Source organism: Triturus cristatus, chromosome 8 (assembly GCF_964204655.1).
Source record: "Triturus cristatus chromosome 8, aTriCri1.1, whole genome shotgun sequence".
Classification (NCBI taxonomy): Eukaryota; Metazoa; Chordata; class Amphibia; order Caudata; family Salamandridae; genus Triturus; species Triturus cristatus.
Window position 1 is genome coordinate 216,913,061 of NC_140591.1, and position 13,885 is coordinate 216,926,945.

Consider the following 13,885-nt stretch of genomic DNA (forward strand, 5'->3'; position numbering starts at 1 on the left):
TTCTTCGCCTCCAGGCATTTATGGTATCTGTGTTTCCAATTGGGACAGATGCAGGACTGGCCGTTCCCAGTGCATGCCTTGGTTTTTGGTGCTGACTCAAAGGCTCCTGCACAGTTTCAATTAAATAAGTTAATCACAATGTGTGATTGTGCCACTGCTTGGAAGATATGACCATCAGATGACAAACTTTCCAATTTCAGATATAATCGGCTCATTTCTTCTGTTGCATTCTGGGACTTGTAGTCTTCTCTTTCCATTAGCCCTACAAAGCCTGTTTGCAACATACTCCTATGCTGTAGTGCAAGGGCAACATGCACCCTTAATTAGATAGGTGGAGCAATGGGGAAGCAATGGTAGGGAGGGGGAGCAGGAAGGGAAGCAAAAGGACAAGAGCCCGCACAACATGGAGCTGGGGAAGAGGGCAGAAGCACACAAGCACAGAATGAGCAACATGATTACGGCAGAGGTGGGAAAGTTCACGAGAGAGGCAGCTGGAATACACAACCCCTCTTATGGAGTGCTTCCCAAAAAAGAAAAAAAAATTTCCTGAAAATGAGACACTGGAGGAGTAACAGAAGCAGCCCAGAGAGGTGGTAAACAAGAAATGCTCAATGGAAGTGACAAACACTAGCTGGATGGGCAAAAAAAAAAAGTAATTAAAAGTGAATGACATAACAAAGAGCCAATGATAAGCAATGGGCGGACTGCATTCATAGGGCAGATTTCAGCATGTCCTCAGGAAGTTTTTCACAACTAGACATTTATGCGGTCTGGTAGTCTTAGACCTAAAAAATGAAAAAGGCTCGGAGGATGGGCATAGAAGAATGCAGTAAATGAAGAAAGAAGGACGAGGAGAAATATTGGAAAACTGTGCCTGGGAAGAGAATTTGGCCGGCTACAGCTGCCAACTTTGGAAATGGGTTAACCAGGTTTGAATTCAATTATACACCCTGGGATTTTGGGGATATCACTTAAACCTCCGTGTAAAAAAAAATGTGTAACATTTGGTTCTCAGGTAAAAACGTCTGGTTCTCATGTAACACGCTCCAATTTCCGAGTTTCACTATATAAAAACTGCAAAAGAAAATCAAGATGGGCGGTCGGGAGGAACATTTCCCTACCTACACAGTTGCAATCCGAAAATGCATGAAGACTGGTGTGTTTGTTATATGAGGAATTAATCTAAAAGAGGGGTAGTGCTTGATTTGTAAAATACAATAAAATACAATTTTAAAAGTGCAGGGTCACAAAGTATTTTCTTAGCAGTTCGCCGTCTGCAGAATGTCAAGACTGCCGAATACCAATGCTCCCTAGTAAACATTCCATTTCATGCCTCTCTTCCACCACCACCTTGCACTTCCTTTTTCTAACTCACTTTTGCAGGGTTTTATACATTTGTGATTTCTTCTGTTGTCGAAATGTTTCTGTTTCTTCCTCCTTTCTTAATGTTCTGCATTTTTAGGTCTCGCCTGAGCCAGCGCTTTAGCGCTGCTCTCGCGAGAGCTTTTGTAAAAGGGGGATCTGGAAGTGCAAACCAGTGCTTTCAGGCCGCCAACTACAGTGCATGTGCGCCGGGCGCGCGCACCATTTGGCAGCCTACGGGATCATTTCGCGGCCGCTTTGATGTTCTCAGTGAGCCGCGCGGCCACTGAGAACATCAAAGCGGCCGCGAAATGATTACTTTCACTTTGCGTGCATTCTTTCGTTGTTCTGCCGTGGCTGCCTGGTGAGCACTTGTGTTTTGTTTCTTCTCAATCCTGCCACCCTTTTAAATTCAACTGCTTTCAATCCAACAGAAAGCTTTTACCACGGCCGCAATGTAATCGCGTTCAGAGGCCTTACATGTCATCACGTGCTGAGGCATCATATTAAGCCGGAGTTAAACACTGCCTACTCCCCCGTAATCACATTTTTTAAAACAGTTTGGTGCCTATTTTCCAATGTACTGTGTAAAACTGTTCTGTTTTACTTACATTAAGGACGTAATATTAACATGTGCAACAAGCTTAAATTTCGTCAGGATCTGCCAGGACGCTTAACACTCGCTTGAAAAAAAGATTCTGCAAACATTGTAAACACGTTTGTTTTGCTTCCTTTTCTATTTTAAACATTATAAATAAACAATTTGGAATATAAATATACTAAGTATCGTGCCTTTGAAATAGCCTTCTGAGAGCCCACTTGTTTACAGTTCCTGCAGGCATATGCAGCACGCTTCCCCCACTTGAAATAAACTTCAGTTCACCTAACGCCAAACTTTAGCACAAATGTGATCACGGCCTCCGGCGCTCCTACTAACATAAATTAACAAGTTGTTGTCACGAAGCTTCAGAGGAACCAGACCACCGACGCCCTGTGAACAGCAGGCAGCCACAACACATCTCCCCCACTAATCTTTTCCTCCAGGCCATGATTTGTTCCTCATACGCCTCCTTCCAATATCTCATATGTTTCCAAACAACTTAAAGCACTTTCCATACCATCCTTCTGTCTCCTGTACCTTTTCTCTTCCCTCAAACCCCTATTTCTCCTTAAACCCTCCATTTTTTTTTAAACTTAACACTGTCCAGTTCTCCTTTCTTTGTTCTTATTCCCGCCACCCCCTCATGTTACAGCTGCTTTAAATACAACACAAAGCATCCACCAAAGCCACAATTATCGCCTGCAGGGAACTTTTGGATTAGACTACATACAGGGCTGTAATGTTATCGCCTGCAAGTAGGGACGGTGTTGTCAAAATTCATGTTGGGATACGCGCAGTCGCCTTCACTTTGAGTAACACAGCGGTGGACTGTACAAGCAGTGACTGCAGTGTGCACTCCTCCGGCTCTAGGGCAATAAAGTGTTTTCAATTTAGCTACAACCACAGTTATAAACACCAGAACGCTCATCTTCAAACGCAACTGCATTTAAAGGAATAAAATGCAATGGGACACTGGCACTTACATCCTTCTCTGCCCACTGCCGCGGCGCACATACAGCAAATTCCATTAAACAAGACACAAGGCACATTCCCGCCACCCTTTTACATTTAACTGCATTCAATCTAACAGAAATCTTCTATCAGGGCCGTAATGTTATCGCGTTGAAGGGCGTTACATGTAATCACGTGCTGTGGCATTATATTAAGTTAGTGTTAAATACTACCTAGTCCTCTGTTTTGTTACAAATATTGCCAAAGACAATAGCTCTAGTTTTCATTTGTCATTAAGTATTCTCGCGCCACTGCATCCACTTGCCGTCCCCTTTTAAATCATACAAAGGCACTAATAAATAGCAGGGTTTCGCTTTGTTTTACAAAACTTTTATTGCATGACATGTCTGCATTATTTTGGTTGAAGGTACAGAGTGCGTGGAGACTCGAACCACGTTCACAATTCCAAAGTCCCCAACTTTGCATGTTATTCCACACGTCTTTCCATATGTATTACATATGTTTATAGGTGTTAATCTCCGTTTCCCTGAGATTTGCGCCAGCACAGGACAAGGGTATTCACTTAAATTACGCAGAGCTTAGCCTCCGGAGTCTCTCTTCTGGGCCCCTCCCTGCCAGACCTCACAATATCCCCAGGCCGCATAGTTTATCTCCCTCATCGGGCCGTACATCTTATCAGGCTACTCATTTGGTTTGCTCTCACGCCCTCTCTTCTTGTCCCTGTGTTACAAATGCTTGTTATTTAAAATGCAAATGAGTATTTGTTTTTAAACTTACCCGGGTGGATTCCTTCAACCCTTTGCATTTAAACCAACCCTCTCCATTTAACTTTTAAATGTAACCCTTTCATTACTCTATAGTTACTCTATAGTTACCTTCAGCATTGTCATTGTTCCTTTAAACCATTTACTCCTCACGATTTTGCTCACCAGTTTTTTTTGTTTCCCATTCATGAGATATGTTTCCCGAGTATTTCTTTTTGTCAGAAACAAAATCATGGCGCTAGCAGTTGCACTATATAAGAAGGGGATTTTCAGTTTCTGCACAGCGGGTACAATAACCATCCTTCAGTCGTGTGCTAGGAATGTTTCACTCCCTGTGATGTCTTGCCTACAGCAGCTTACTTTAGCTCTTGTAACGAGTTGCCAAGGTTTGGGGTTTCTCTGGTCCCGGAATTATCCACTCTGGATTCGATAAACCAGACCAGGAGTCTAATGCAGCTGACATGCCTTGCCCCAGCCTGTCAGCCTGCATACAGCACCATGTAAGGAGCAGGAAAAAGTTTCCCTCAACTGAAGCAATTAAAACAAGGTCCCGCATTTGCCAGCATTTGTGCAAGTGACATTGTAAATGACAATGCCTATTATTTTTAAATCAGATCAATAAAAGGCATTGTCATTTACAATGCCAATAGCTTAAACTCTTGCAAATGCGAGACCTGTTGCATTGCAAATGCTTGTTCTCTCTTGTTGTAAAAGACGCCACCTTAAGAAACGAGTATCGGCGCCCACCATCTGTAATTGCCTTCACAAATGCGCATATTTACAGGCAGTGGTTCATACACGCAAAACTCGAATTTATTACACAGATTAAGTATTTAATATGCCGATTTACATCTATGTTCTGTTCGTTCCTTACCATCTCCTTGTATGTAAAGACACAATCTGCACCTTTATCTCCACAATAATCTAAACACAGACAGAAATATATTACTTTAGGTCACTCACGGAGAGAATGCATTTAATTTCCAAATAATCCAAGATCTCATTTAGCTTGCCTTTGTTACAAACCTTTATCAAAACACATTTTCTCCCAAAAATTAAATCTGTAATTAGTTTCCAATCGTCACAAACTGTCTTTGATGAATGCTCGTAAACGGACGCTGCGTTTAATCCCGGCGGCCCACAGTCAATCCTTTATCACGAATCTGCGGATTAGATTTACCTTCGAGCTGGTGTAGTTTTCAGCGCGTGCTCTGCTGGGGACCGTTTGCCGTCCTGTTGTGGGTCGCACGCGCTGTCGTATCTCCCCGCAAACAGACCTCTGGGTTAATATACTACCGCGGCGCCTGCCGCCCTCGGCCCGATCACTCTCCGACAAGCAGAGCGATAACAGGTCGGAGGCAGCGCTAAAAATAAGATGCGGCATTAAAAGTTGAGCAATGGCTTCTGGAATAGGCTGACTTTTATCGCACACGCGCGAGCACATGACCTGGCTGCAAATTATGCTGGAGGAGCATAGGGAGATGATTGGGAATGAGAAAGGGATGCCTTTCGGTGGCCTTCAATGATGGACTGTGATGAGGTCGGTTCATTATGTAGACTCTTCGGCCAGGCACACGTGGGTGGGTATCCCATAATGAAATCGTATATTTATTTATTTGGGCGTTGTTGCATAAACGTGCGCAACGGCGTCGGAGCACTTTTACAAGATGAGGTAAAAGGGCCACAATAACCAAGAAAAGCATTTACAAAGAGGTCGTTAAACATTTAAAGGAAATCCAGTAGAGGTATTTCAGAAAACATGTAATGCAGTAGTGAAAAACGAAAGCTCGAGAAGGAATCAACATAGCATAAATAGGAGAGGCAGCCGCACATAGGAGATCGAGTACAGTTAGTAAACAAGCATTTGTGCAATGCATTAGGTTGGAGTTGGAGCTATTGGCATTGTACATGGCAAAGATTTTATTTATATTTTTTATCTGCAGTGGAGTGATCATTCAAAGACCTAAAAGGGGCAAGAGCACTCCTTTTGTTTGAGTTTAATGATGACTGGGTTCTTTTTGCTAAACACCTTGCTTTCAATGCCATAGAGAGCTTGTTGTTACTTTACAAGTGCGTAAAATGCAAATTATCATTTGGAGGCATCTTTTGACTTTGTTGAACCGCTGTATGCAAGAGATATGCATGCCCTGTAAGGATGTCAGAAATATTAGTAGGAGTAATTAAACTAATTACTATTTATATAGCACTTACTACTTTATTTATTATTCAGTTTCTTGCTATTCATGCTATCAGTGTTGCCTACTAGGTGTCGGAGTCTCATATCATCGGAACTGGTAGGCATTATATGTTAAGAGTGCTTGACCTAGAGAACCACGAAGACAGGATTTAAAAGTAATGCAGTTGTTGGGGTTATCTGTACTAATGAAAGGATCTCTGTGATAAAAGCAGTGGCCCATTGAGCTAGCTATATAAAACACAAATTTGTGATCTCCATGTTGCAGGTTGTGCTTTGCAGCATGTGCATTAGCAATGTATGCTACTTTGACAAGTTAAAAGCAGAGAAAGCATCCATCCACTGCAGCAAGTGCATTAACAACCAGCATTTTTAAGTCCACAGAGTTCGAAGTGGGGTGTGGAGGGGTGAGCAGGTTATTCCAAGCAGGAAAAACACATTACACATTTCTGTCACTCACAGCACAGGGACCGAGGGTCTGCTTGTAAACTCAGCCATTAGGCATAAGGACAAATCCATAGACTGAGAATGGGAAAGAAGTGAAAATCCTGTTAGTGCTGAGAGCTGTTTGAACTGGGGATGGATTTAGGAGGGTATGGATTCAAAACCGGTATGTTATATTGTATAAAATAGCAGCTTTGTATCACTCAGAGCATGTCGAAATATGTATGCTTTGCTTTGAATCAGGTAGAGAGTGATGTGGTCCTCATATGTTTGTGTAGTCGGAAACGTTATCCTCAGATTTTCCCGTAGTTAAACACAGTTTTTTTTTTTTGTGTGTGTTTGCGAGACCTATTGCATTGCAAATGCTTGTTGCTGCAAAGCTGTCAGACAAAGTGCCAGGGTCTGGGCAGAGCTAATTAGCTTTCAAGTAGGAAGCTGCTAAAATCTTTTTATTTTTACACAGAACCATAAAACGGAAAATATATCCCTCTAAATACCACAAGTTACCCTCTACGTGCACCACACACGCCCCTGTTGAGTTGCACTATGAAATTCCAAACAAATTATTTTGTGCTTCCTTCTCTCCACCCCCCCCCCCCCCCCCCCCGCCCCCCTCCCTTACCTGTGTGCTTTTGGTTTAGTTTGTTACTATGGTCATAAGGGAAAAGGTCAGTCTGCTGATCTGCTGCTTAGGTCAGTAATGCACATTTTCGGTGTTTAAAAAAAAAAATACAAGTTAAGTTGTCAATATTTTTGGGGGTGTTAAGGCAGAAGGATGGGGGAGGTACAATATTGGAGACTTGTAGGTGGGTGATTGTGGGAGATGGAGAATTTGTGATCATGGTACGTGCTGCTCTGCTTTAGTGATCTGGGGAAGGAAGTTTTACCTATGCTGACAACTGATGTTTGTTGGCATTGGCAGAAAAGTGCAAATATTGTCTTTTAAAGCAAGAAACATGAGTTTTTCCCTTGTAGGCCATCGGCAGCTTGCTACCATTTGAACTCGTCAGTTTGCGTTGTTGTTGAATTTTATTGCAGCTTTTGCGTCACTCATTAAATTATAAATGCCTTGCTCCATTGGTCAGTTAGCCCATTCAGTGAAGGCAGATAGAGGCTTGGACGGTGAGCGTTACGGCTTAACACAAAGCCTGCAGTCTGCCCTCTGCAGCTGAGAACCAATGTAGTGCCGCAATGCGTGACAAAAAAAGTAGAAATAGTACCTAAATCACAGCGCTTGCAGAGGAGGGACACTAATTAAGTTTAATCAATTGGTATTTGAGTGGTGCTCCATACAAGCAACAAGAAGTGATGTATCGCAACTTCTGCCGAAATAGAAGGCAATAAAGGAGGATCATTATGCTCTTAACCAACGGTGAGTGTGGGCGGGCTAAAAGCCTCTTCTGAGGTTTTTTGTTAAACACAATAGATCGTCACCATAGCGACAGCGCATGTGCACTGCCTGCAGGCTCGACCTAAAAAGAGAAGTTGAAGAAACTAAAGCAAAAATAAGAACAAGCACTGGCAAAACCAATAGGACTGGCTTTGATCGCCAGCCTTTGACAATTCTTGTTATGTTTTCTTGTGGTTTTTGCAAGACGTTATTGTTTGGGAAGGTGCTGGGTCTAAATCTAAAGAAAATTATTGGCTAAATGAAAACATGTTTTGGTAGTAAAAAAAACCCACATATTAGCATAGTGCTCCCTGGAACTACTTTGTGTACGGATGAGTTAAGGTGTACTGCCCTTGTAAAAGTACAGCATGTTGTGACTCATAGTGAAGCCAGCCAGCAGCTGAAGTGGGATGACGCATTGACCCTTGATTAATGCTGGAGTGGGTGGAAGTAAAATGTGAATGACACATCCACAGACAAATGGGTGAAGGTTGGCTGAAAATCCCAACTATGTCATACACATAATTTTAGTAAAATCCATAAGTCTTGGTTACCACAGCCTTAAAAGAGCCAATCATTATGACATTGGCTGCCAGCCTCTTGTCTTTGAGAAAGAAAGGTAGGGAAGAAGCAAAGAGAAGGAAAGAAAAGAGGGGAAGGAAGGAAGGAAGGAAGGAACAGAAGGAAGAAAAGAGATTGCAAGAGAGAAATAAATAAATGAACAGAAGGAAGAAAAGAGATTGCAAGAGAGAATAAAAGGAAGATAGAAGGAGAGAAAGAAAGAAACAAGGAGAGAAAGAAGCAAAGAAGGAAAGCAAGAAAGGAGGAAAGCAAAAAAAGGAAAGAAAGAAGGAAAATGAGAAAGAAGGAAATATAGATGAAAGGGAGGAAGGAAAGAAAGAAGGCAAGGAAGAGAAGACAAGAAAGAAAGCAGGTAAGAAGAAAAGATAGAAGCAGGGAAAGAAAGAAAGAAAAACGTGTTACAGCTGGTGCAAATTAAACACAATACAGGCTGGTTCTCTTCCTTGGCAAAGTTTAATAAAGAACCATTGGTGAAAGTGAGACCAGAATAAATGTCTTCTACATTGTGTACTGCATGCGTAGAAAAAGAAGATCACATAATACAGAACAGTTTCAAATGGACACAATCTAGTATGGTGTAAAAAGCGACTGTCAGATAAACAACAGACACTCCAAAAGAAATTTACAGCAGCATTTGCAGCAGACAGGAACTGATAAAGCTGGAATATGCTCTGTGCATGAAGAGCTGATACAGAAAGCACCCTGCTATCAGTCAGACTCCAAACACAAAGGCAACTCTAAAGTAATAAAGTAAAAACAAAATCACTGGTGCTGAGGGAAACTACCTAGAATGCAGATGTTCTCATTGGGAGAGAGCAAAATGTCATCACTGAAAGTTACGTTATCCAGTGGCTCAAGTAGGCTGATCCTTTGCCCCACGCTGTATGGTGTACTGGGTGGAAGCAAAATGTGTAAACAGTTGGGTCCAATAATCCGAATGGCATGGCGGAGTGTCCACCCTTAATTAACCTCCCTCCAGCATCAATCCAATTTGTAACTGTCCTTGTTGGCGTCCCTGTTTTAAAAGATGGTCAGAATGAGTCTCAATACGAGTTAGAAAACAAGTGCCTCCATTGGCTAGCTAGATATTGTCGCTTTTCTTATGCCAATGCCAACAATATACTTATGACACGCAGGGTAGCTAGGCTGGGCAACAGACCTAAAGATGCTGTTGGGGATTGTGTCAATACATTTTAGGGATACCCGTATTGCACAAAATCTTTTATCTCGGAGTCAATCTTCATCTATCATGGGTACAGCCATTAGCCTTCTCCCCCTCACCCACTTTCATTTGCCAACAATCCCTCATAGTACAAGGGCCAACTATAGAGCTGGTTATGAGTGGCATCAGAACCCAATATCGATGAGGCAGGTTGCCGCACAAACAGGTCCATATACTTTCAACCTGCCCTTGGCAAATAGATTTGGGGCACTTGAAGAAATAGAATGACTTACAGGGCAGTATGAACCCAAGTTGAATGGTAAGTGGGAATTCTCAGGGAAAGGGTGCATAAGTGTAAAAGAAGGGTATGTAGTCCCATAGTTACTGTACCATTCTCAAAACCCGAAACTGATCTCAGAGGCTTCAATGCCTATATTCAATTGTCGCCAGCCCTTTCTCCGTCAACCTCCAACTTTCACTTTTTTTAGTCACACAGGTTAAGCCCTACTTTGCCCACACATATCCGTGTCAGCAATAGTCATTCTGACTCCCTAGATCCCATAGGCATCCCAGCTAGGATGGTTAAGAAAAAGGACCCTATAGTTTGCTCCAGGATCTTCTCTATATCGCCAGTGGTTCCTGAAATACCCCCAGCTAATGTAGCCCAGGGTGGCTATTCTGCCAATTCTAGTACCTTAAACAACATTAAGATCTTGTCCTGGAATGTAGCTGGCCTTAAAAGTAAATTAGATTGTTCTGATTGGGGGTAGCATGTGGATTCCTGTGACATCTGTATGTTACAGGAAACCTGGGCAACTGAAGAACTAACTTTGTTTCTTTCTATGTACCCACTGTATCTAGGGGTCAGGGTAGACCGTCAGGAGGACTCAGTACGTGGGTTGGCTATCATCTAGGATGCACAATCACTCTGGTGTCGCATAGCTCCCCAGACATCTTGTGTCTATTATCATCCTTTTTCCCTGAGCTCAACATAGCTCTAATCAACATTTACTCAAGGCCGGTAAGGACAGGCCAAGAATCAGCAACCATAGACCAACTGGATGATTTGTTATCTGGCTGTATGATTAACGCGCTAGTGGTTCTGGGGAGCGATTTGAATTGCCAATTTGAATCCTTTATAGAACTGATTGATTCCCCCGACACAGAGGAGGATGAGCTATGGTCTATCCCTGATACTAATATCCCCTCAATTAGAGCATGCACATCTCTGGCCCTTCAAATAAAGGCACTCACCCTAAAGCACTCCTTGCGAGCCTGTGATGGTCGCTTTAGGTCGGACTCTTCAGGGAGTTTTAAATACAATAGAGTTGGGTATTCTTCCATTTTACATAATGAACTTAGGTTGTGGGAGCTGGTTAAGGATTTTAAGCCTCGCTTTGACAGTGATCATAACGCCCTATTATTGAAAATGCTGTCCCCATGCCAGGAGCTCTATCAGGGCATGAACCTGCTAGCGACCACCATCCAACCTTATATAATGACAGGCGAAGAGTCTGTTGGGCATGGTTGGATAAAACACCTAACAAGATGGCTCGATTTTTTGAAGCAGTCATACCCAATCTTGAGGCCATGTCTGAGCTTGTAAATAATGGAAGCAACATACAAGTCCCCACAGAAGTAGCAACGGTCAACAAATCTACCACCTGCAAGCTAGGGGAGGTATTCTGGCCATTATGTGTAAGGGGACGTGGGCAGAGGCCTCCACTGACATGGTTTAACGACCATTGTCGGCTGTCTAAAAAGGCGTTTGCTGGAGGCTATTAGATCCAAGTGCACGACCAGAGTAAAAAAAGCAAGGTCTCTTTATAAATCCATTATTGCGACTGCAAAAAAGGACTGGGAAGTGGACAAATGGGATAGCTTGGAAAAGGCCCTGGAGGCCAAGGACATGAAGAAATTCTGGTCCATTATTTCCACGGGTAGTAGCTCAGGAAAGGTGGCTATAGAGCCTAACATTCATGCTAGCTGCTGGAAAGAGCACTTTCTGGCACTCTATGCCCCATGCGTTATGGGAGCTAATACTTCGCCTTTAGAAAACATGTTGCCTCTTTTTGCAGACACACCCATCCCAGAGATTACCCTGAGTGAAGTTACAACAGCTGTAAATAGGCAAGTGTCCGGGAAGGCTGCTGGCCTGGATAAGATCCCAGTGGACCTTTATCGGGCTGAACCTAAGATCTAGTGCCCCTACCTTTGGGTGATTTTTAATGCCATCCTTCAGGGAATGGTCCTACCTGCAACGTGGTCTGGAGCAGAAATCCTCCCAATATATAAAAAGGGTTCACCCACAATACCAGCTAATTATAGACCCAAAAGGTATTTGCCAGGATTATTGTAGGCCGGTTGCATGCATGGCTGAAGGAGCACAACATCATGACCCCATTGCAGGCTGGGTTCAGAGCAATAATGTCCACAATAGATCAGGTTTTCAGGCTGCAACTTTATTGGAAAACTATACATCTTGAAGGAGGCATCCTGTACCTGGTCTTTGTGGATCTTAAGAGTTCTTTTGAACTGGTCCCGGGAGATCCATTGTGGGGGGTACTGAGCGAATTAGGGCTACCACATTATCTTCTAGACATATTGAAAAGACTACATACCGGCAACTATGCCCAAATTTGCTTTGGGCAAAAAGGGGAACTGTCTCAGCCTATTCCCATTGAGAGGGGTAAGACAGGTATGTGTACTTGCGCCCACCCTGTTCTGCATATACATCAATGATCTGGTAGGCGCCTTGAACAAACTCAAGGACATAGATGCCCCCAAATTAGCGCATAAGCAGATACCAGCCTTGATGTTTGCTGATGACACCCTACTCTTATCTAAATCTCCCATGGGAATTCAGAGAATACTGGATGGGTTTTGTGAGTTCTGCAGGACTAGGGGATTGGAAATCAATCTTGATAAAACTAAATTTATGGTCTTCAACCCCAAAAAATCAACTCGTGCTAGCCCACGTATGAATGGTGTTGCTCTTGAGAGGGTAACCACTTGCGATTATTTGGGAGTTACACTTAATGAAAATATGGCCTGGGGACCCCAAATAGCGAAGTCAAATCTTAAACTGTTGCAGACCACAGGTGGCTTGGCCAAGTTTTATAGGAAATCGTTCCACAAGCCACTAAGCCCTGCTGTGGAGATCTATAAGACCCAGCTAAGAAGTGCAGCCCTATATGGGGTGGAATTGTGGGGGCATTTATCCAACCTTGATTGGCAAAACAGAGAACAACTTCATAAGGCAGCTGCTTAACTTGCCTGTGAGCACTTCCTTGGTTCCACTTCGTATGGATCTCGGTGTGAGACCAGTTGCAGAGGAATCAGGATGCAGACTCTTGCTTTACTGGCGCCGGCTCTGGTCGAATTTAGATCTGAGCTTTTAGAGGTCCTCGGGTGTCCCGGTGTAGTTAAGATGCCATTTTGTTTTTTTATATCAGAGAAAGTTTTCGCTCTTTTGACAGACATGAGCTGTGGGAAAACCCTGAAAAAGCCTGTGTGAGAACCCCACCTAAATAAATAATTACCCGTTATAGGGAAAGTAAACTGGATAAACTCCAAGCAGATTCCTCCACTGGCTCTCTTACCTCAAAATTTTGGGATGTTAAGGCCATGTATCAGTTTGAGCCATGTCTAGATGAAATCCGCCCGGCATTAGCCAGACAACTGTATACACAGTTTCGGCATGGCTACCTTCCCCTGAGTTCCTACACAAACAAATAGTCTTGTGGGTCCTTATTGGGGTGTCCTGCCTGTGGCGAGGGTGAGAAGTCAGAATTACATATACTTTTTTTCTGCAAATGCTACCATATAATTAGGCATAGAGGGTTGATCCAGTTATGCAGAAACCTTGGCACAATACACTGTAAAGAAGCTTTAAAGCTCCTAAAATACAGCACCCATCTGCATATAACTTATGCTGTATCGCGTTTTTAAAACTCTATGTGGTGGGCAAGGATGAATTTTCTTAAAGTGTAATTATGAGCTTGTTAATGGATCATATTTTATGTTTTTAGCTTCAATTGTATTTTAATTATTGGTGGTTTTTATCTTTGTTTTACATTTTTAAACCAGTTTAATAATGTTTGTATCATATGTGGTCATTCTTTTATGGTGCACTTACACTGAAATAAAGAATCAATAAATGGAAATGGAAAAATGTGAATGACACAACAACAGACTAATGGATGAAGACAGCTGGCCGAAAGCCCCCCTTAAGTAAAAACATTATCCATATCATTTTAGTAAAATCAAAAAGGTCTTGGCTAACGACAGACCTAGAAAGCAGGAAGCAGTGGTAAAGAGGGAGGTTGCATGTTACCAATCACCTAAAGCAAATGTGCGAAGAAAAAGAAGGGAGAGGGCAGCAGAAGTTCAGGGACTAGGAACCTAGGAGGAA

General features: G+C 42.8%; 1 protein-coding gene across 4 annotated transcripts in view; it reads right to left on the minus strand.

Annotated features, from left to right (window-relative positions):
* SLC36A4 (solute carrier family 36 member 4) overlaps positions 1-13,885 on the minus strand; it is a 1,249,299-nt gene that overhangs the window by 476,331 nt on the left and 759,083 nt on the right. The gene's annotated exons all lie outside the window — the stretch shown is intronic.